Consider the following 23,023-nt stretch of genomic DNA (forward strand, 5'->3'; position numbering starts at 1 on the left):
GTCTGTTGATCATGTTAAATTTCTCACTGCTTTTGACTAAATCACTTTTGTAACTTAGAAATAACTATTTAATTTACACAGTGAAGAATATACAGTGATTTTATACATTAGATTATACAATGTAGCATTTCATATATATTTGTTCTACTGTAGGTTTTTTTTGTCCTAATGATTGTAATTAGTTTCTTATTCTTATTTAATCACTGACTGCTTACTCGTCTTCAGTTAGCTTTAGTTTTTTTTTTTTTTTTTAGGCTAGTATTAGTTTTTGTGATATTGACACTGGTGACAAGAATTATGAAATTTATATGGTATCAAAAATTTTGATATCATAAAGACTTTATTTAAACAGGGCTCTAAAGCTTGTAAAATTTTTAAATTGTCATTTGTGACAATTTTTTGAGAATGTGCGAATTGAAATTTGACCTGGTCGCATTTGTGCGAGACTTGACATCTGCGTCAAAGCGTCTGCTCCATACAGCGGCACATTTAGCAGGAGTCAGATTTCACTGTTCACGTGAATAGAGGTGCTTTCAGTGCGAGCGCTTCGGGTGTAGAGCCTGGTTTATACTCGCTGCATCAGCACAAGTGTGAAGGTGCACGCAGCAAAAATGACGCAAATATTGAGGAAACGATGGTGGATGGAGGATTTGGTTTTTAAGCTAAAGTAAGACTGCTTCTTAAACCAGAGAAGGTGAACATGTTGGTATTCTTGTGGAAAAAAAAAACATGCAAGTTCTGTCAACGGCAGCCAGTTTAGTTTTACTTTTCTTTTTGTTTTCATTTGGAAAAGCTTTTTATCTTTGTTATTTACCTCACGTTATGTTATGGAGGCTCTCTTTTATTAATTTTTTTTTTATTTGATTCTTCAGTGTTTGCTAAACGTTCTGTAATTTGTTAGTCGGTATTAGTGCTGGGCGGTATGACCAAAAATTTATATCACGGTATTTTTCAAAATTATACCGGTTTCACGGAACATGATGGTATTTTTTTTTTCATGCATGACCGGGTGTTAACCATATTTTCTACTGATTGAGAGAGGAAATACTGCAGTATATTGACTTAGAATGCCCTATTTTACTGTCACGATGAGTGAATATTGTCAAAAACTACCACACTAAATAGTGACTAAACACGACCCCTTTTAATACATGTTAACCAGGAGTCACTCTCATTTATAATCGCGGCATCGTCTGATAAAATCAACATGCATCTACACTAAAGACTACACTATGCGGTTGTTTTGGCTATATTACTTTTTTGTCTCATGCAGCGCACTGTCCGGTATTTTAAAAATTCATATCATAACAAAAATAAACACCGGTCTTCGGTATGAACCGGTATACCCAGCACTAGTCGGTATATAATACAGCATGTGGTGTATGCCATACCTCAACTTATTTGTTTTTGTTAAAGGCACAATATGTAAGATTTTTTAATTAAAATATCCCAAAACCACTAGAACAGTGTTACATATTTTGCTGACTTGTGTACTTACATTATCCCAAATGTTTCGAAGAACGTTTAAATCCAGAGAAATAGCAATTTTAAATAGCGGCTTAAAGACGCTTTAATATGTTATGCGTTTTATTAGACAGGTAACGACCGCACAGAGTAGCATTATAACAGAACTTTCAAATGTATCTAATATGATAAAACAGCGCTGCTTTCTTTTCCCCACATACGCACGACTGGAAGGAGCGGAAGTGGTCGACTGTGGCATAATAAAAGCTCTGCTGCTTTCGAGCCATGTGTCACGCTCGTTCAGAGGCCTCGTTTCAACGGCTTTCAGCCTCACCCTGCTTCAAACTACGACGTTAATAAATCATTAGCTCATCCATGAACATGATTTCTACCCGAGTCATAACTTTGTTTCTTTTGTTTGTTTTGAATACGCGCCCTCTAGCGGCGAAAATTACATATTGTGCCTTTAATAAACGGCATGTAAGCTAGTTTGTCATTGTAGCCTACTGTTTTATTGTTGTTGTGTGTTTTAATTAAGAATAACAATGAATCCATCTTTGTTTTAGTCTTAAAAAGTGAAAGGTGTCTTACAGATGCAAGCAAAACAGACAATTCTTTTAAGACGTGACAAAAAGATCGCGAAAGCATCCGAAGCCCGGCTTATAACATAGCAAAAGAGGAACTCCCTTCACAAAATTCAAATCATACTACAGATGAAAAAGAACGTGTTGAATGTTAACCACTTTCATTACCATATATCTATAAACTATGATAAATGTTCATCAGCATGCATTGATTAATCCCATGTTGCAGCAAAAATAAAATAAATAAAAACTGTGACCAAATTATGTGCTCGTGTCACCAACTGAGAGAGTTAGTGGCAAAAGAGCAACCAGTGGGAAGAATGAGTCTAGAGCCCTGTTAAAGCAAGAATAACTATATTGTGATATTGTTACCATGAAATAAAATGACTTTTATCGTGATATAAGATTTTGGTCATATCGCCCACCCTACTTCTAAGCTAAAATAATAATTCAGATTGTCGCAAGAAGTAATATCACACAAAAAAATGCAAAGTCCTGTGTTCGCTTGCTGACATGATACTAGGGTGCTCAAAACAGTTGTTCATGCATTGCAAAGTGGTTGTTCTAGGTTGTTAGAGCATTGCTAGGGGTTTTTGAGTCTAAAGAGTTTAGACTTTCCCAAGTCTTCAAGTCATTCTGGTCCCTAGATTTGGCTGAAGATCCTTTGTACCAAATGTTTATAATTCTGATTGCCTCAAGAAGTAATAGTACACAAAAAAACTGCACATTTGGAAGTATCATTCATTGCCTAAAAAGTAGGGCTGGGCTTTGACACAAATTTCATGATTTGATTCAATTCTCATTCAGAAGCTTGCGATTCGATTCAATTACCGATTTGATTCAATATCGATTATTTTGGATATATATCAGGTACAGTACATGCCACATTTTCTCAAGGAAAAGAAATCTCTCAACTAAAATATACATGAGAGTCAGTTGGTACTACATTACTATAATATTGAAGATTAAAACTGACTGATTTGTTAAAATTACACTTAATGAAGTTTTAAAATAATAAAGTTACAATTACATAATATTTCTACTTTTTTTTCTAATACAAACATTTAAATGGTTGCTGTCATAAAATCTACAGTTTATTTTTCTATCTGATTAATGAGTTTATGGTCACCGAATGTTTTTCTAAGGTAAATGTGACGTTACATGACATTTACATGTTTACTAGCCATTATTGACGTCTTTGCGCGGCTGAAACAATGATTGAGCGATTGATTACATGAGACAGGATACGGATTGTAAAGTTGTACAGTTTCTTTTAACTTGCCTTCGGATGTTTATTCATGATTATTTTGTGCTGAAACTGGTATTAATGTGGAGGAGATGATCAGTTCACGTGCGCCTTGCGCTGCCGTGTCTGTTGAACTGAGGCGCTACAGCGATCGGTCACTCCACATTAAACAGCGCCAAAACGGCATTTATTGTTTGAATACTGCAATACAATGGACATAATTAAAAATCTGAGACTTTGTTTCATATTAAAAGTATCAAAGCACAATGCTTATTGCGATATATTGCGTGGGAAGTGCCCTTCAACGTTCCGTCCATTAACTGAAAACAGGCTACACTAATCGATTCTTGGGATTTAAGAATCGATATTGTTCTGTAAAAATGAGAATCAATTAATATCGAGATATCAACAAGTATCCCTGGACAGCACTTGAGTTTCCTTAAAAGCAAACCGAACAATTAAATGCATCAGTTGAAAAACACAACATGCCCAAGTTTACAGGAATCACAAACTGCTAAACGCAGGTTCTCATGACGTTCACAGCCAGAACTTCACTAGAATTGACTTTGTATCACTTCCTGTGTATTAGCCAGCACCAACAAGATCACATGATGCAAGAATTTCCCTCTGGTCACATGACTCACACCCTCCCTTTTCTTGAACTGTTCCTGCCAGTGTGGAAACCATGGCAACTGCCGGCTCAAACCAGTTTGTGACATAGGCCTCGTTTTGCAAAGTCAGGCAGGGTTCAGGTGCGACGGAAAATGCTTCATGAGCTCCACTCTGGTTCATCACGACTTCTGTTTGTCTTTTACATTATTTACATGTATTCACAAACAAACAGTAACTGCCTTCAGTTTATCATGCAATAAGTTTAACATCCAATCAAACATTCTGAGACTAAGTGTCAAGGTAAATAACCACCATTTGAAACATTTTTTTGTATTTCAAGATCAATTTGAAAGAATCATCGATTTAAAAGAATCACTTGACTAGCAACCACCCAGAACACCCCAGCAACCTGACAATAAACCACTAAGAACAGCTCAGGCATAAGCAACCAAACTACGAATGCCATGGGAAGTTTTATTTTAAAGATGCAAAACATATAGTTTTGTGTTTTTTCTACTACTATTGAGGCAATAGTGGAGAACGGAGAGAAAATAAAAAATGTCCCTGTGTAATTATGACAAATAATAACACTTTACAGTACAGCTTAATTTAACATTAAAGTTAATTACTATGTATACTAATAAATTAAAGTTGCATAAAATAACATTTCATGCATTATGAATGAACACTAAATAAACAATAATTAATATATAATAATTATATATATTTAGATTACACATATGCTATCTATTATGTATGCATTACACTGATATGCAAATCAGCATATTTGAATGATTTCTGAAGGATCGTGTGACACTAAAGACTGGAGTAATGATGCTGAAAATTCAGCTTCACCATTACAAAAATAAAGAATATTTTAAAATATATCTAAATAGAAAACCGTTATTTAAAATTGCAAAAATTTCTCACAATAGCACTGTTCTTACTGCATTTTTGATCAAATTATATGCAGCCTTGGTGACTGTAGAGTTTTCACAAACAAACAAAAAAAAAAAAAACTAAAAACGTTTGAATGGGTCTGTAGGTTTATGATTAATCTAGATTAATAGATGGTGCCAAAGTTTTTAGTTCATGGCACTTAATGAATTAATGTTATTTAATTGAGCGCTACTGTAAAAACATTTTAAATAAATTTTAAAATGTTGATTTTTGTGGATGCAAACATCATCTCTCATACACTTCATCCTTTATCTGTGCAGCACTAAACTTCATCTGAAAGTTAGTGTACATGCTTTGGTTCCTGCATGGTTTCTGATTTAATACATTCTAATTGTTTTATTTTTCAGTGTCGTTAATCAAAACCACCATTGAATTTAAGCTAAACTCGAATCGTACACATGGTAATTAACCGAAGCCTCAAGTTTTTAAAACCAGCAAAGCAAAAGCACCACCACAGTGAGCTCAAGCACTTCTCCTTTGCATCTACTTGATACCTTGTTGACTTTGCATTTAGCAAATGCTTTATATTCAGAGCTACTAGCACAAAGTCTCAGTGGAGCAAGGTGAGGTTAAGTGCCCTCAACACAAACATTAAAACGAACCTGGCAGGACTAAGACCGCGCTAATTCTCCAGTTCACAGGTCACTACTACCAAAGATCAACAATTGAGTTATTTCATTTAGAAGGAGGCTTGGGAATAAAAAAAATATGAGTTTATGTTTAGCCTGTGACCTACCTTTTAGATGTGCTCATGTCCACAGGCTCGTCGCTGGTCTGCACCTCCACCTTGATGGTGGCCTTCACCTCCCCGGCCCGCAGGATGTTAGCCACCTTGTTGGCCTGTTCGCTTCTGGTCTTCAGTCCATCTACAGCTCCCAGCTCTCCTCTCTCCAGCTTGACCCTCTTCAAGTCGGCCTCAGAAGCAGGGGCATCTCGCTCCAGCGCCCGCTTTTGACTACGTGTCTGACGCACTGCGTCTTCTGACATCTTCTCAACTGTAAAACAATATCACTGAGTCAGGCATATTCAGGCAGATAGCTATATATATATATATATATATATATAAATAATAGTTTTTTCTGTCTCTCGAATCTGAATATATATATATATATAAATAATAGTTTTTTCTGGTTCTCGAATCTGATTGGCTGAGAGCTTTTTTCCAGCGGTGCGATATTCTAGTGATAACAGAACTCCAACTGTTTCACTGTTTGTATCACTCCGCTTGCAGTAGCCTATTTCTCACAGCGAGTGTCATGGCAAACGCCCAAATCCACTATAATTTTATAAATAATACTGTTTTTGTGTCACAGAGTGTAGTTTTAAAAGTTTTTTTTTGGTGAGAATGTATGCCTCGTGCCTACGGCCGAATCACAGCCCGTGCTGATATACAGCCATATCGCACTGCTATTCGAATGATATTTCTCATATATAGTTTAATTTGCCTTAATTGATAGACTTTGGAAATTATTCAAGGTAGAGATCCTGAACAGGTTTGTTTTAAGTGGCGTTCGTTCACACAGGATCATCTGAAGCCTGTAATATCAAATTGTCTAAAACCGGTCAGATATATTGATCCATCACCAATACAACATTATATTATATCAAGGACCCAGACTTTACTTTGGACATCAATTGGTAACCCGAAACAATATCAAAACTATTTATTGCACTATTTATTGCACCCGAGTAAAAAAAAAAAAAAAAGTATTTTTTTATTATTATAATATTATTACACTTAGTGAATTTATAAAATAATATAAAACAATTATTACAATTAAAAAAATAATACATTTTCTAAAAATAATAATGTTGTGAAGTGTTTGTTTATTGTACCAAAGCAAAGAAAGAAAGGTGAAGTAAGTAGAATAAATAATAAATAGTAAAAGAATTATTTTAAAAAACACATTTTAAAATAAAATACTACTACTAAAATACACCTTAAAAAAAAAATCATGATTTGTTGTGATGTGCTGCCATTGCTTCTTTTGAACAACTCAAGACTTCTCTTTATAGTTTGAGTGTTTAATTTCTAAATGCCTTTGGCTCCCAGCAGCCAATAATTCAACACACAAATTATTGCAGATGCCACAAACCATGTTTATCTCATCATTGTGTAGTTCTCTTTATAGTTTTTGAGGATGAGGGCATGCCATGCAATCAGTCCAAAGACGAATTTGCACCAATAGGCCTATTCTGTAGAGTTTGTTCGAACACGTGGCCTTTATGTCAACGACACAACAAAAGATTCTCCTCCCTTACAAAAAATCTAAACGAGTTCGCATTTGACATAACCGTTTCAGAACAGATCTGTGCCCCTTTTTTGGGTCACGACCCACTGGTTGAGAACTACAGGTATATGATGAACGCACCTGTACAGGAAAGATATATTTTTAAAACCACAGATAGGCACTTCTTAAAAGACAATCCACAGAAGCAAAGTCCACAATCAGGAAATACAATCAAGAAGCTTAAACTGTGCCAGGCTGTGAGCTTTAAAACATGCATGCAAGCCCCAACAGCCACTTACAGGAAGCAGATCATTTGGATACATCAAGGCACATACGAGACATGCCGACCTACCTGTCTTACATATGATATCAGCCATCTGATAGCAAGACAGCTGACTCAACACCCAGGCCTGCTCTCATCTGCCATGACATCACTGGGGCTCCACATGACCCTTCCCAAGATTCCATGGGACACATAAAGCATTTCCCCTGAAAACCAGTTTGAACCGGTCGGTGGACGCAGCCGAGAGACTGAAGCAGGTTTTTAACCCCTTGAGTGACTGACTGGCAGCGAATGCGGCCACACAGACGCAGGAGTTTTGCCAGTGGGGGGAAGGGCCGCACGCATTCCAAAACAAGTCTTTCAGAGATGAGGAGGAAGTGTCCGCCCCTTTGTTGCTCACAAAATAACAACCGTCACAGTGGTCTCAACAATAAAAGGTAGTCAAACCAACTGACTAGACAATAGTAGCGCATATGATCATGCTGATCCAAACAAGCTTATGTGAATTGCAGGATTTGAGAACCTCGATTCTGAAGAGAACGTTTCAGTGTCTTTTGGTCCATGTGATTCACTGTTTGATCCACTTTCCCTTTTGTTTGGGATTGTCAGATAAGGATTTTTAGAGACTGCACTCACAACTTATAGGCAATTCAATATTTTACAGTAGAAACATACATTTAAAAAAAAAATTTCCAAACCTAGAAACCACAGATTCTGAAGAGCATCAAATCTAAGTTGTAAATAAAGATTATTGGAATATGTTTTGCAAGAGAATACTATGTTTTTCAGCTTCAAAACTTTGTTTAATTCAATGTTATTTTTAGCAACTGTTTGTGAAATTTACAAACACTTTGAGTGAAAATGGTTTCAAAGTAAATCAAACACCAACTATTTTTTGGTGTAAAGGCTTGTGCACACCGGGATGATTATCGCGCGTGATTATCGCCAAGGTTTAACGCCTCGTGACTAAACAAAGGGCGCCAATGTGAGTGTGCACACTGAAGTGCAAACCGCCAGGCGTAAAAGTGTAATTTAAAAAAAAAAATACCTCTGGCTCGTTTTTTTGGTTTGACGCGCCGCGTTAAAAACTGTCCGACCAATGAGATTGCCGCTTTTGTTCACGTTCCTGGAGCTGCTGAAGTTACAGTAAAACACGACTTGGTGGCGCTCAAGCACACATTGATACCTAACGACAGTGTTGCCAAGCCAGCAGAATTGGGCTACTTTAACACTGTTGCCGCGGGTTGTTTTTCATGTCCGTGAGTTGAAGTGACTCCAATAACATGATATTTATCCCCTGGAATGCGAATTTTAACAGGGGAACCCCTCAAAACGCGATTGGGCTAGTTTTGAGTAGCGATTGGGCAGTAACCCTGCCTAACGACAAAGAGGAAGTAAGTAGACGAAGAAGATGCATAGAGGCAAGATGAATGCTGAGCTGCTGGTCTCATTGGTGTCTGAACACAAAGAGCTTTATGACAAATGCGACAGCGACTACAAAAATCTTGATAAGAGGGAGTTGTTATGGAGAGGAATTGCAGGTCAAATAGGATTCGATGTGTACCGGGGTATTTCTGTTCTTCATTAAGCGCCATCTAATGTCAGGGAGTGAATTTGCACGTTCACTCGGCTCATCGTCAGCGAAAATCGCTTGGGTATGAACACAAAGACGCGTATCGAACCCTGTTGTTGAGGCATGAGTGGTGCACAGATCTGAAGCCATCCACTTCCCATGAGGCTTTGCAAGCCACGTGTCTTGCAGACAAGCATCCATTTCCTAACCAGAACAAGTGGCTTGTGTATGACTAAACTAGTCACTCGGTGTGAAAACATGGCAGTCCTGTTCTCAGTATGACATTAACTGGTGATGCAACGTTTCTTAGTTGGAGATGATTTGTGAAACTGAGTGTTAAATGTTGAATGTTGTTTATTATCATTTAAGCACAGCAAAGACTCTAGCCCATTCTGGCCGATGGACATGTGATTGTGCAATGGACTCTGCTGACAGGTTTGGTGACCTACTTTCAAAAGCCCTTCAAATGTTCCTTTACATTGACAATTATATCTGACCCCACCAAAAAATGTCCAGAAGTTGATGTAAACATCAGAATGGTTAAGCCAACTATTTAGATAACATAATTTAGATGTGATTCAAGGTCCATGGCTACCAGCAACTGTTTGGTTGCCAACATTCTTGAAAATATATTTTGTGTCCAACAGAAGAAAAAAACTAATTCAGGTTTATAACAACTCATAGGACTGAGTAAATTATGACAGAATTTTTATTTTTAGCTGAACTATCCCATTAGTCGAATCGAACAGAATCATTCACAGCTAGCTTTTGAATCAAATCCCTGTCATCTGAACGATTCGCACCCCTTTGAATCACATCTAAATGATGTTATCTAAATAAATGGATGCTTGTCTGCAAGACATGTGGCTTGCAAAGCCTCATGGGAAGTGGATGGCATCAGATCTGTGCACCACTCATGCCTCAACAACAGGGTTCGATACGATGAACCCAAACCCTTTTTAAAAGAATCAACTCTTTTGCCCTTTCATATCAATTTCGAAGCTTCAAACAGACCACAGTGTGACGCAAAGCAGGAAGATTCATATTTTAATAACAACAAACATTGCAGAAGATTATTTACATCAGTGTTTGGGTGTTGCTAATCAGATTAAGATTGTGATGTAATTTAAACCACATGCTACATAGAGGTCGCGCAGTTGTTTGTTTACTAACAATTCCACTACAGAAATACTCAAATCTCGGTGACGTCTGCACGCAATAAAGCGCCAACAACAGCACGACACGGTGTATTGGATTGTCTCAGCTGTGTGAAAAACATGTCTGTTCATGCCACGCCGCGGCGAGCTGGGAGTGCGGTGACTATCCTCACGGGGCCTGATGAAGAAGAGTCGTCTGATGTAATGACCGCCCTTAGGGCGCAGATCGAGCAAGACAATAGGAGGCATCGCTAGAGCTGCACAACAACACAGCATGGTGGCAATACAACCCAAACTGGATCGGTACGTTCAGCTGCTCAAAAATAAGGACGACCCGCTGGCCCGGGACAGACGGGATGGTCACTTGACCGAGTGCAAACTTGAACATCTGATTTTCCAGTTGTGCTTATGGACTTTTTTTAAACTTGTCCACTAGGAAAAATTATGTAGCAGATCGACAAATGAGATTTGAAGAGTTGAAATGGCAAGAATGAATTGTAATAGCATCAATAAGAATGGGTTGCAAATTATTAACCAATCAGTAATGTTTTGCCAATGTATGCTATTATTGGAAATTTTCTTTGTACAGGAATATATCATGTAAAAATTAATAATAAATAAAAATTCTAAATTTAAAATGGGACTGTTTTTTGATTTTACAAATGTAAATATAGTGATATATTTAAAACAAAAATATATTTTCTTTATAAAGAAAAAAGTATTTTCATTAACACAAACATATGGAAAAAATATAACAAATATTTAATATAAAATATATAATTTAAAAATAATACATTAAAATAATAATGTAAAAAATTATACACTAAAAAAGAAAATATATTATTTAAATTCAAATTTACATTTTAAAAGAAATCAAAACAATTAAAAATAAATGAAAATTTGTGTTTACATTTACAAAATTTATTTAAAATGTGTGTTTACAATATTTACATTTAAATGGTTAAATTTTAATTTAATTATAAATTGTGTGTGTGTATATACAGTGGGTACGGAAAGTATTCAGACCCCCTTAAATTTTTCACTCTTTGTTATATTGCAGCCATTTGCTAAAATCATTTAAGTTAATTTTTTTTCCTCATTAATGTACACACAGCACCCCATATTGACAGAAAAACACAGAATCGTTGACATTTTTGCAGATTTATTAAAAAAGAACAACTGAAATATCACATGGTCCTAAGTATTCAGACCCTTTGCTCAGTATTTAGTAGAAGCACCCTTTTGATCTAATACAGCCATGAGTCTTTTTGGGAAAGATGCAACAAGTTTTTCACACCTGGATTTGGGGATCCTCTGCCATTCCTCCTTGCAGATCCTCTCCAGTTCTGTCAGGTTGGATGGTAAACGTTGGTGGACAGCCATTTTTAGGTCTCTCCAGAGATGCTCAATTGGGTTTAAGTCAGGGCTCTGGCTGGGCCATTCAAGAACAGTCACAGAGTTGTTGTGAAGCCACTCCTTCGTTATTTTAGCTGTGTGCTTAGGGTCATTGTCTTGTTGGAAGGTAAACCTTCGGCCCAGTCTGAGGTCCTGAGCACTCTGGAGAAGGTTTTCGTCCAGGATATCCCTGTACTTGGCCGCATTCATCTTTCCCTTCGTATCGACCGAAATTAAGAAATATATCGTGATATAAATTTTGGCCATATCGTCCAGCCCTAATATATACACATACACACACACACACATACATATAAAATATATTAATACATATAACATTTTAAATTTTTTTAGAATAATAACATAAAAATGTTAATTTTAAATATAAATATTTTATTTTAATAAATATAAAATTATAAATTTAAATTTGATCAATTTTATATAAAAGTTTGAATTTTTAGTGTTGGGGGGGGCCGTAAAAATGTTGGCAAACCAAGTTGCTGAGCAACTGAGCAAGAAAAAGCCTTATTGAATCCTTATCAAATTACTTTTAATTGAATATCAAATTGAATTGAATGAATAAGTGTTTATTCAAAGTTTATTGCAAACTTTGCAAATAAAAACAAAAAAAATCAATCAAATCCATGTGTTGCCAAACCTTAATAACTGGTGCCTATCCATGTCAAAATCACCGCCATCATGCTAGTGGCTGCAATGCGTTGCGAAGTGGTTACTTACAAGCCCAAGTAAAAAAAAAGAACCCAAGTATATGACTTTCTGCTGAATGAGTTATAATTCAAAGTTTAACACTTTGTGGTAGGGGTTTTGAAAAACTCCAAATATGAGTAATATCAATAACTCAAGTTAGCAAAAACCACCGATTTCGCACAAGTCACCTCAAACAGAGATGAGAACCGAGACACAGGTCACACTGCACTGGACTACTGTCTAAGTGTTTCCTGAGAAGGACAGTAGAGTCGCTTTAACTGAGCTTGTCCAGTTCAGAAGGACTTCCTGATTGCGTCACCAACACATTTCTGAAACCAGTCAGATGATAAGCACTGAAAAACAAAGTTCCAGGTAAGTTCGCAGAGTCTAACATGCTACAGATGTTCCTCTGGATCTCTCACAACCAGCACGTCTTGTCATCCAACAATGACGAAGTGGCTGCCAAGAGGGTTGAGTCAAAGGTGCCCCTGCAGGCTCCAGTCCTGCATATCAAGGGTTAAGCCCTGCCATTTTAACACCACAGGCAGATCAGGCCACGAGGGTGTTACCTAACAAAATGGACGTCGTTAACCCTGTATCTGCCAGAAGATCCACCTGGTGTGCCCCCTAGCAACAGGACGACACAGAAAGAAGGTACAGCGATTGCTTTTCACGTGGGCACAAAGAATAACTTGTGCTGTAAGAACAGTCGCGAGCAGCCACCCCCTCTCCACACACACACACACACACACACAAATACACACACATACGCATGCACGCGCATCTACCCATCCCCCACTGTGATCTCAAACAGACTAGAGTGCAAATGTACACTGACGCACACACTTATACTACACTGGCCTTCAGATCAGTTATAGTCAAATTGGTAGATAAGAATAACCAACACTGGGGCAGCACCAAAGTGTGTTTAATTTACAGTAATTACTAGAGACGGTCACCACATACGACTTGATTAGTGAGGTCAACTTGTATTTTTTTATTTTATTTTTAGCACTGTGGGTCAATTAGCATGCTAAAACCATTTCAGAAGTCACGTTTGATGTTACATCTCTTTTAAAGCTCGACTGCTATAGCCATTCAAACAGATGTTTTTTTTTTTGTTTTTTTACATATTGGCACAAGATGGTCCGTCAAGTTAAAAAAAACATCCATTTGAAATCACAAATGACAAACAAAAAAGTTGCATGTTTAAATTCATCCTGTTGCTATAGCCAAACACATTCAAGCAACTGTCGTTTTAGTCAGTACGAATGTTACATTTTTAAAATGGTGTCGAATGTTAGAAACAACAACCTCAAAAATTATTTCAAATTCTTTACCGTCTTATGGTGTGTGCACACCAAAAGCATAGTGAATATCTGCATCGCGTTACTTGCTCGTTATTTGTGGGGTGTTTTTCGCATCACTCGCGCAAATAAAAACATAAAAACACTTTTCTGATACAACCAGATGTGTCAAAACTGACGTGTCAATAAGCTCTTCACTGATTAGCTTGTGTGACAACGTGTCATACGAATTTTCCATTCTAGTTTAAATTTGTTTTAAATTGCGCAGAAGACACGATTGAGACGAATAATGAAAATTAGCGTTTTTGCATTGACTTTGTATGTAATTTACTCACGCAAATAATTACATTCGCTTTTTTGGGTGCACACACCATTAGGGTATGTTTACATGACCACCATGTACTAAAAATAGAAGTTTATTTGTGTTTTGAAAAGATTTGCATAAAGACGACAACATAGTCAAAAATGATCCGACATTGTCAAAAACGACTTAAAACACTGTATTATGCACGCCAGCTATTTGGTGATGTCACTTTGTAAAGAAACACTACGTGGCCACATACCTATAGACTAAATATGTAATACACAAGCATGACATCATTTTTTATTTTTTTTTATTTTGCAGTTTACAGAGACTTGCACTTTGAAATATGTTTTCAAAAATGTGCATTTTCAGGCACCCAAAAAAACATTGTCGTGTAAATGAACAGCCAAAACGCATAAAATGTTTTCCGTTTTTAATAGAAAACATTGTTGTGTAAACGCCCCCTTAATTAGCATGCTAAAAGACAGCAAATCCCTCTTTAAAGTCCACGTGAACCGGAAGTCGCTCACTGTAAACTAACAGTTGGAGGGGAGTGGCTAAGGATTCTCCGCCCAAGCTGTCGAATTGACATCATCAGAGAAGAAATGCAATTTCAGAATGGAAGCAAATTTCCAGATTTTGATTAAAGATTACAAAGACAAACAATTTTTTTCATAACTTACATGGATTAATTGTTTATCACAAGACTAGGAATGTGCACTAACAAAGTAAATAGTTTTAATTTTGATTTCATTGGATAAATGCAAACCAGCCTAATTATATTGCGTAGTTTAATTCTTGCTAAAACACAGTAAAACCTTCTTGGAAAAGCTGTAAAGATCACAAGCCTGACCATTTAACTACGCAACAAGACATATTCAAACAATCTTAGGTCTATAAGAGGTAGTGCTGGGCGGTATACCGGTTCATACCGAATACCGGTTTTTATTTTTGTTACGATATGAATTTTGAAAATACCGCAATACCGGTATATGTCACTTAATCAACGTTCGGAACGCGACACTGTTTGAAAGGGGTGTTGCACTGTGGTGAGGGAACAGCTGTATGTGTTACTAAAGCCCTATTCACAGGGGATTAGTATTACGGGGTGACCTCCAATCATTTGTAATAATTGCGGAGGTTGTAAATGACACAGCGCACGAAACTATATTATTTTTTTTATTTTTTTTTTTATACATCTGGACCATAGAACGGGACTCTCAAAGCCTTGACATTCGGGTATCCGGGAGATAAGTCAGTAAATTCGAGTAAAATCACAGGCTTCGCTTGAGGTATTCAATTGTTACAAATTCAGTATGTATGAACAAATCAATACAGACAGTTCACCTGCATAATCCTGTTGTCAAACTTATCTAATTGGCTGAGGACTTAATTTAGATTGAAGCACTTATTTTGAATGGCAGCCGGATTCTGCAGTTAATCTCTCTGGTCTGTCAGGCCGAGAGCCAGAGCTACAAGAACTGATGGGGGAAACAAGTGGATCGGCCTGGTTCTGCATGCCATTTTAATCAAATAGCCTACTGAAGCGTATTCCCTCAGATATGATTCTGTACTTCACAACTACATATTAATTTACTAATTTGTGGCGATCATTGTACAGTACCACAAATCATGCGGCTTGTTGAGGAGAGGTGTGCTATTAGTTTTCCAAGTGATCAGATTTACTATTTGCACATGGCAGACAATAAGATCCAGACTTACTTTGAAAGACAGGCCCGAGCCATATCTAGGACCACAATCGTTAAAAGAGATATTTCTTCTATACTGGGGCAAAATGCACATATAGAAAAAACAAATAAGCCCCAATGTCTCCGAGGTGTGCGAGGACCCATAAGTCTTCGCTCCTGGATGAATACCTTAACGGTGTATTCATGTCACTACGGCACACAGAGAGTTCCAGAGTTGCCGCGTCAGCAAAGTCCAGCTTTGACACACAGTGGAAAATACTGCTGGAGAAACTCTAGAAAAGCAAAGAATTAGCTTCTTGGTTCGTCACAAGCCACCTTCCTACACAACTCAATGCACTGGTGAAAAAGCGACATGTCTGAAGCATAAATATGCAGTTTATTACTCAAGATAACAATTTTTCTCCTCCGATCATGATTGCAAATTAAACTTCAAGAACTTTAATTGGCCGGCCTTATTTTATAGTCACAGAGTGTTTTACTAGTATCACAGGCACTACTACTTACCTTGCCTATAATAAAACTAAATGAACAGAATGAGAACCAAAACTTAAGTTCTTCATATTTAGCCTATAATTACACTCTTACATGTTGGGAATTCAAATTTGTTTTAAAAAATTGTTTAAATATTTAAAAATATTAACTAATGTATTTAAGGGATAGTTCATACAAAAATTTGATATTTTTAAGTTTTTTTCATACTATGTAAGTCAATGGCTACAATTAACTGTTTGGTTACCAACATTCTTCAAAATATCTTCTTTTGCTTTCAACAGAAGAAACAGGTTTAGACCAACTTGAGGGTAAATTAAAATTTGACATGGTATGATTTTTGGGTGAACTTTCCTATTAAGTCTACTAAATTAAGGATGCAGCATTCTTTTTTAGAAATTTATTTTTACACCAACTTTTCTTTTTAAAGGTAACCTAATTCCTGCATGACCAAACCACTGTCATTGGTTCAAAATCAAAATCTCTTATGGAGCACACAGCTGGTCTTCAGGCTTGTCCTTGGCGTGGCATGAGATTCGGAGAGACATGCCCGTTACGACTCACTTGAGAGGTGCCAAGTGGCTTAGCTGGTTGCCTAATAGACACTCAACATGGTACGCCAGGATTCGACAACACCCGGCACATACTGACATGACATATTGGGATATTCTTGGTTGTAGGACCAAAATCCAAGCATTTGCAAGTGTTTTATTATGTACTATGATTATACTTGGTGGTTTCTTGTTACACCAAGTTGGTCCCACCCAATTTATTTACAAAAAGTCACTCAAGTCATCCTTCAGACAAAACAACTTAAGCCACCACACCCATGCAGACCAACCTTGAACTACACCTCTGCTCCACCATTAGAAACGGCTCAAGAATTTCAGCAGGATTGTGATATCATGCATCATCACAGCTGACAAACAGTGGGCGGTCAGTTACACTTTTACACTAAGTCCAAAGTCTCACAACTGAAACAACTTGCATTTCATGAGCAACACAGATGCTAAATTCATCTCAGGTCAGTTTGTGGACGTTCAATGGGTTCAAACATAAGAGCAATATTAACCAGAACAATTACAAAACAATTACGCACTTACTTGGGTAATCGACGCAACATACTTGCTACTCATGCAATTTTCCAATTACACAATACAGTGGTTGTTTATGCTCAAGGCTGCATTCATTTGATCAAAAATACAGTAATATTGTGAAACATCATTACAATTTAAAACAACCGTTTTCTGTTTTAATATTTTTAAACTGCAATTTATTCTTCTGATGCAAATCTGAATTTTCTGCATCATTCAGTGCTACGTGATCCTTCAGAAATCATTCTAATACGCTGATTCGCTTTTGAAATCTTTTCTGGATTCTTTGTTAAATAGCATTTATTTGAAATAAAAATCCTTTGTGACATTATAAATGTATTTACTGTCACTTTTGATCAATTACATGCATCCTTACTACAAATAATTCTTTAACAAAAAAAACTTACCCCAAACCTTTGAATGTGTATAGGCTATATATTGTAATGCATACCATTTATGACATCACATTCTGATATTACATACATCAACTGCAGGACAACTAGCCTAAACTAGCGAAACTTTGAACTCTGCCCTTGGCCTCAACTTCTGAACTGACGACTTATACGTTACTAGTCACAAATGTAACACCAGGAACCATGCTAAATTTTTAACTGTTACTGGGATGGAACCTATGACCACAATAAGCAGAATAACTCTTTATCGTTAACCCTTTTAAACCCACTGAAATGTCTAAATACAGGGCTCACTGTAAATGAAAGTTCAGACTGTCTTGGTTTCACATGAACACTTTTACATGGCTGGTGTAAATATCACATGACCCGGAAGAATGTAAAACATGTCGTAATAGAGATACCACAATCATAATTGGTGCACATAATATTTAAAGTGTCTTTTTTTTTACATTATTATGATGTAAACGTAAAAGTCATGATGTAAACACATACAACTGTAACCAGTGGGAAACCCAGAGACTCATTTTGATGAAGTAACTGATTGATTCACATAAAAATATTACATATTTCAATGGATTGTTAAATGAAATAAAGTGAAAGTAAAATTGCCTTAGAGTAAAAATGTTTTATTTTACTTTATTGTTTAACTTTCTTGGGTCTTACTGACCAACTAAGCAATTTCAACTCTGAGGTTTCCTACTAATTACAATTGTGAGCAGGTATTAAACACATTTTCATAACTTATAAACTTAAAAAAAAAAGAATTGTGTTTCACTACTGTTCAAGTGCTAAAATAAATGTGACCACGAATTTGGGTGAATATAAGACGAAATGGGTCAATTTAACTACCCACAACCCTGAAACTGTTAACATTTCTATGCATTACTCCAATACAACCCAATGCCCATAAAACACAATATCTGTCAGATGATCTAAAGACAGAATCCAACATTTCCTAACTTCTTGTGTTTAAAAAGGAGTTTGAGCTTAGTAAAGCTCAGTGGCAACAAGCCAACTCTTAAATAAATAAAGCCCGGTGAGTTTAGTGCTGAGGAAGCAAAACTAGTTAGCTAACCCGGCTAACATCAGCTAATGCTGACTAACTCATCAACTCCAATTAGCAGGCGAGCTAAATGACTAGTTTATTTTCCCCAAACTGAAAACAATTGACAAGTTTCTTCTCTAAAGTTAATTATTAGATCGCACTGTATCGGTATCGAAAGAGTTAGTTGGAATCTGTCAAATCTATTTGATGAAACGGATGGTTAAGTTTGTAAATCCTCTGTTTAACTCAACAGTCCAGTTGCTAGCGAAGCTAATGTGAAGTCAAAACACTCTGAAAACGTCCAGTTATCACTCAATCTCTCTTTGTAGGAACTTACTGAGAAGATGAACCGTTTACTGGTCTTCCGAGGGCCCTCCACGCGTGTAGTTGTTGTTATTTACCCGAGTATTTTTGGTGTAAAACTATCCCGGGGATCCCCCTCTGTCTATCTGCCCTGCCCGCTGCCGCTCCGGTCGCCAAATAAAGATCCTTCCTCGCTGCCTACACATGGACCCGAGTCACCGAACCGCGCATGCGCACTGAGCACTGACCCACATCAAGAGGAGATTTACATGAGGAAGAGCATCCTCCTAACGCTTTAATTTCACAAATATTTACTATGGTAACCATAGTTTCAGACTAAATACAATAGTTACCATAGTTGCTACTGTCCTTTAAACGACCTCACGCTGTACATTTTTGTAAAGGGAAAGATGTCAATATAATTTTTGGTTATTTATGGTACTGTTCAGGCAACACAAAATGTTAATTTATTTCATAGGCTATTAAATTACAAAAAAAAATAATTCATGACTATAAAATTGTAAAATCAAAGAGAACGATTAAATAACTGGATTATTTCAATTAAAGAGTGGCAAATTACTCAAAATTAAATCATTAAAAATGCAGAAATATTTAAATAAATTGTTACATACAAATTTAAATTATTAAAAGAAAAAAAAAACACACACACACACACACACACACACACACACACACGCATAAAAATCATTCAATTAATAAAATACCTCTTAAATGTCAATTGTACCATAATTTCCTCTTCTGGATTTTAAGTTACTTACCTGATCAAATACAGGTTGCAAAAAACATTTGCAGAAAATGTACTTTCATTTTACATTATCCAAAAAAACAACGTCATTTTGAAAAGATTTTATTTCGTATGAATATAAATATTGTCATTTTTGTGGGAAGTCGTGGCCTAATGGTTAGAGAGTCGGACTCGTAACCCAAAGGGGTTCGAGTCTCGTACCGGCAGGGATTGTAGGTGGGGGGAGTGAATGTACAGCGCTCTCTTCCACCTTCAATACCACGACTGAGGTGCCCTTGAGCAAGGCACCGAACCCCCAACTGCTCCCCGGGCGCTGCAGCATAAATGGCTGCCCACTGCTCCGGGTGTGTGTTCACGGTGTGTGTTCACTGCTGTGTGTGTACACTTAGGATGGGATAAATGCAGAGCACTAATTCCTAGTATGGGTCACCATACTTTGCCACATGTCACGTCACATGTATACTGTATTCTATTCTATTTTTTAAAATGACCAGTTACCCTGGCAAGACACTCATTTTACGTTTTGCATCTCTACCCAACTTACCAAACTCAGGGAAATCAAATCTGCTGCTATATTTCCAGTACAGTAGTGGCAAAAGTTTTAAAGTAATGTACAGTGATTTACATATTTGAATCTTAAACTAAATTCTAGAACGCTCCAACATATTCTGGTCAATTTTACCCGACTTCATCCTATAAATTGCTGACGACTATTATTATCTCGTTTTATTGATGTCTCTCTCTTTCAAAACTGCTGGGCAAAAAGTTATATTCCACCAGGGGGCGCTCTATGGCTCACAAATGTGAATTCTCCATTGCGCTTCAATCAAATTTAATCCAACTTTTTTCTTAAAGGGAACATGTGTATACTAAATAGTATAATCTTTTAAATGTATTCAATTTCAAATACTAGTAACCGACGTGAAATTGTAAGCCTTTTGCACAAATATCAAGAAAATAATTTTCTTAAAACGTTTTTCTGTAATCACAAACGACTGTGATTGGTCCATCCTGAAGAGCGCTGAGAAAGGTAACAGAGACCACGTTGCAACGTCGTCTACGCAAAGCAGACTCTAACTAAACTTGTTGCTCTTATGTCTTATAAATAATGTTTTATATCTTATAAATCGTGTAGAAATTATTGAATTCCATGAACATACCAAGTCCGTCAGTTTCCTGAAGGTGTTTCCGTCTGCCTTGAAGAGGGCAGTTATGACCAGGTAGAGCTCGGGATCCGGATGCAGCTCTGTGGGCTTTTTATCGACGAAATGAAACGCACACACGTAAACTCTTTTCGGAGGATTTTTTAATTTCAAAGCCGCAAGCCAAGCCTGTTTCCTCTCCTCTTTCGACAACACACAGTGTAAGGCATAGCGCGCAGGGCACGGACATTCATTCCTGATTTTTTGATGTTCTGCACAGATATTTTCTTGAAAACTCTTCAGTTTTTTGAGTTTTTGTAGCAACCCGATACAGCACATATCGAACCGGAGCTCATGTTAAACTCTGACACCTCAAGTTCACTGTGGGTATGTCAAGAATGATTTTTAGACAGACCGGAAGCAGAACACCGGCAAACGGAAATAGGGAGACGTCGTAATGTTTTCCGAAGCACACTTTATACGTATTTTCAGTAGTACAAACATATTACAGGTATTTAAAAGATAGTAGAAACGTATAAATAGGGTATTAAAATCCATTTGAAAAGTTTTAGAAGGGTTTTTACAAGTTCTTTACTTAGCTTTCATGTCGTTCTTTTAGCTGTGGTTTGGAATTAAACTAAATCTTAGGCTGTTTTTACATGTGGTTTCATAGTACGACAACATCCAAAATTATTTCCCTAGTTTAATTAATTGAATTCCCCATGTTTTATTTTATCATGAAGTAAAACGATCATATATATACTGTGGGGTAGCCTTCATAAGATGTTATATTGTTATAATAACAACAATAATAATAATAAAAAGAATCCACTGGCCTATAAAACTATGCAGTCAATCTAGCAGGTTTGAATATCTTATTTGGATATCTGGTGACATCTGTTGGTTGTTCTGGGGTATGACAGCTCATATTTTTATGTACAACCTGATATTTCAGTGTCAATGGATATATTATGTTGCATTGCAAGATATATAAATTACATTTCCGAAAATAAGTATAACTAATTCAGTTAATAAATAGCAATCAATACTATTTAACTCTATCCAACACTTTATATTGATTACTATACAAACGTAGCTGTATTCTAAGATATAATTAGGCCTATATAAATAACATTTAAATTTAACTATGATTAAACATGCAATTTCATAAGTAACACAAGAGAGATGAGTTAAAATCTTAAATGGAGTTTTAAAGTGAATGGTGACCATTAACCTGGAAATAGATGGCCGTAATAATCTTCAACGTCAATTGAAAGGTTCTCTTTTAATGGGATGGTAGTTATTAACGGATGCCTAAATGCTTGGTTTACATTAGCCTATATATAGGGTGACATATTAATCAAATCAAAGTTTAACAACGAGTCTTTTAATACAAAACAAATCGTCAAACAAGTCAATTAATAAACAATGAAGTAATAAATAATTCAATATATTTATTTTATAATCATTTATATTACTGTAATATGAATCAAATAAATAATACAATATTTCTGTTCATAACAATTAGTACTAATAATTAAAACAGAATTGTTTTTAGGGAATGTGTAATGCGAAATACATTATGCCATTGGAAACAAGCAAAATGTGCAACCACGATTCCTACTTTAGTTAGGCTATTTATATTTGCTTTAAGAAGTCGTAAATTGTAGGGGGGGGGAATCGAAGATACATCAAAGATTTTACTCGGGACGTTTTCTTAAAGAGATGGCGTCCTTCTTTCACACCCCTGGGGGGGAAGCAAAGTTTAAGGTATCCTTACATTGATCAGCAAAGACTCTAATAAATTGTTGTAGTTGTAAAAATGCTCATCTAATTTGTAACTAAATCTGAGATCTTACAATATCACAGTTTAAGTAGCCTAATAACCTTAATCGGGTTAGACGCCATAGTGAATTTAACACGGATGAAAACGAGGCTGTGAGGGACAGACATACAGGCTCTAGGAGGGCACGAACTAAAGAGCTTAGATCACGTAATTTTCACAACTTTCAAAATTGTTTATGGAGTTCTTGTCTACTGAAAGTCTGAATAGTCAGTGTGTGTTGTTAAACAACAGTGCAATCCATTGAACGCACTGTCCCTCACAGCCTCGTTTACATTCCTGTCAAAAATAATATGGCACTACTCTAACTAAAAGGACACATTATATCAGGGGTGTCCAAACTCGGTCCTGGAGGGCCGGTGTCCTGAAGAGTTTAGCTCCAACCCCAATTAAAC

At 36.5% G+C, this 23,023-nt stretch overlaps 1 pseudogene; it reads right to left on the reverse strand.

Annotated features, from left to right (window-relative positions):
* The window catches only part of LOC107687721 (transcriptional repressor p66-alpha-like), a 35,794-nt pseudogene extending 14,638 nt beyond the window's left edge, over window positions 1-21,156 (reverse strand).
* Between the last annotated feature and the right edge of the window lie 1,867 nt (window positions 21,157-23,023).

The sequence above is a fragment of the Sinocyclocheilus anshuiensis genome, unplaced genomic scaffold, assembly GCF_001515605.1.
Source record: "Sinocyclocheilus anshuiensis isolate Anshui unplaced genomic scaffold, SAMN03320099.WGS_v1.1 scaffold305, whole genome shotgun sequence".
In the NCBI taxonomy this organism is placed as follows: Eukaryota; Metazoa; Chordata; class Actinopteri; order Cypriniformes; family Cyprinidae; genus Sinocyclocheilus; species Sinocyclocheilus anshuiensis.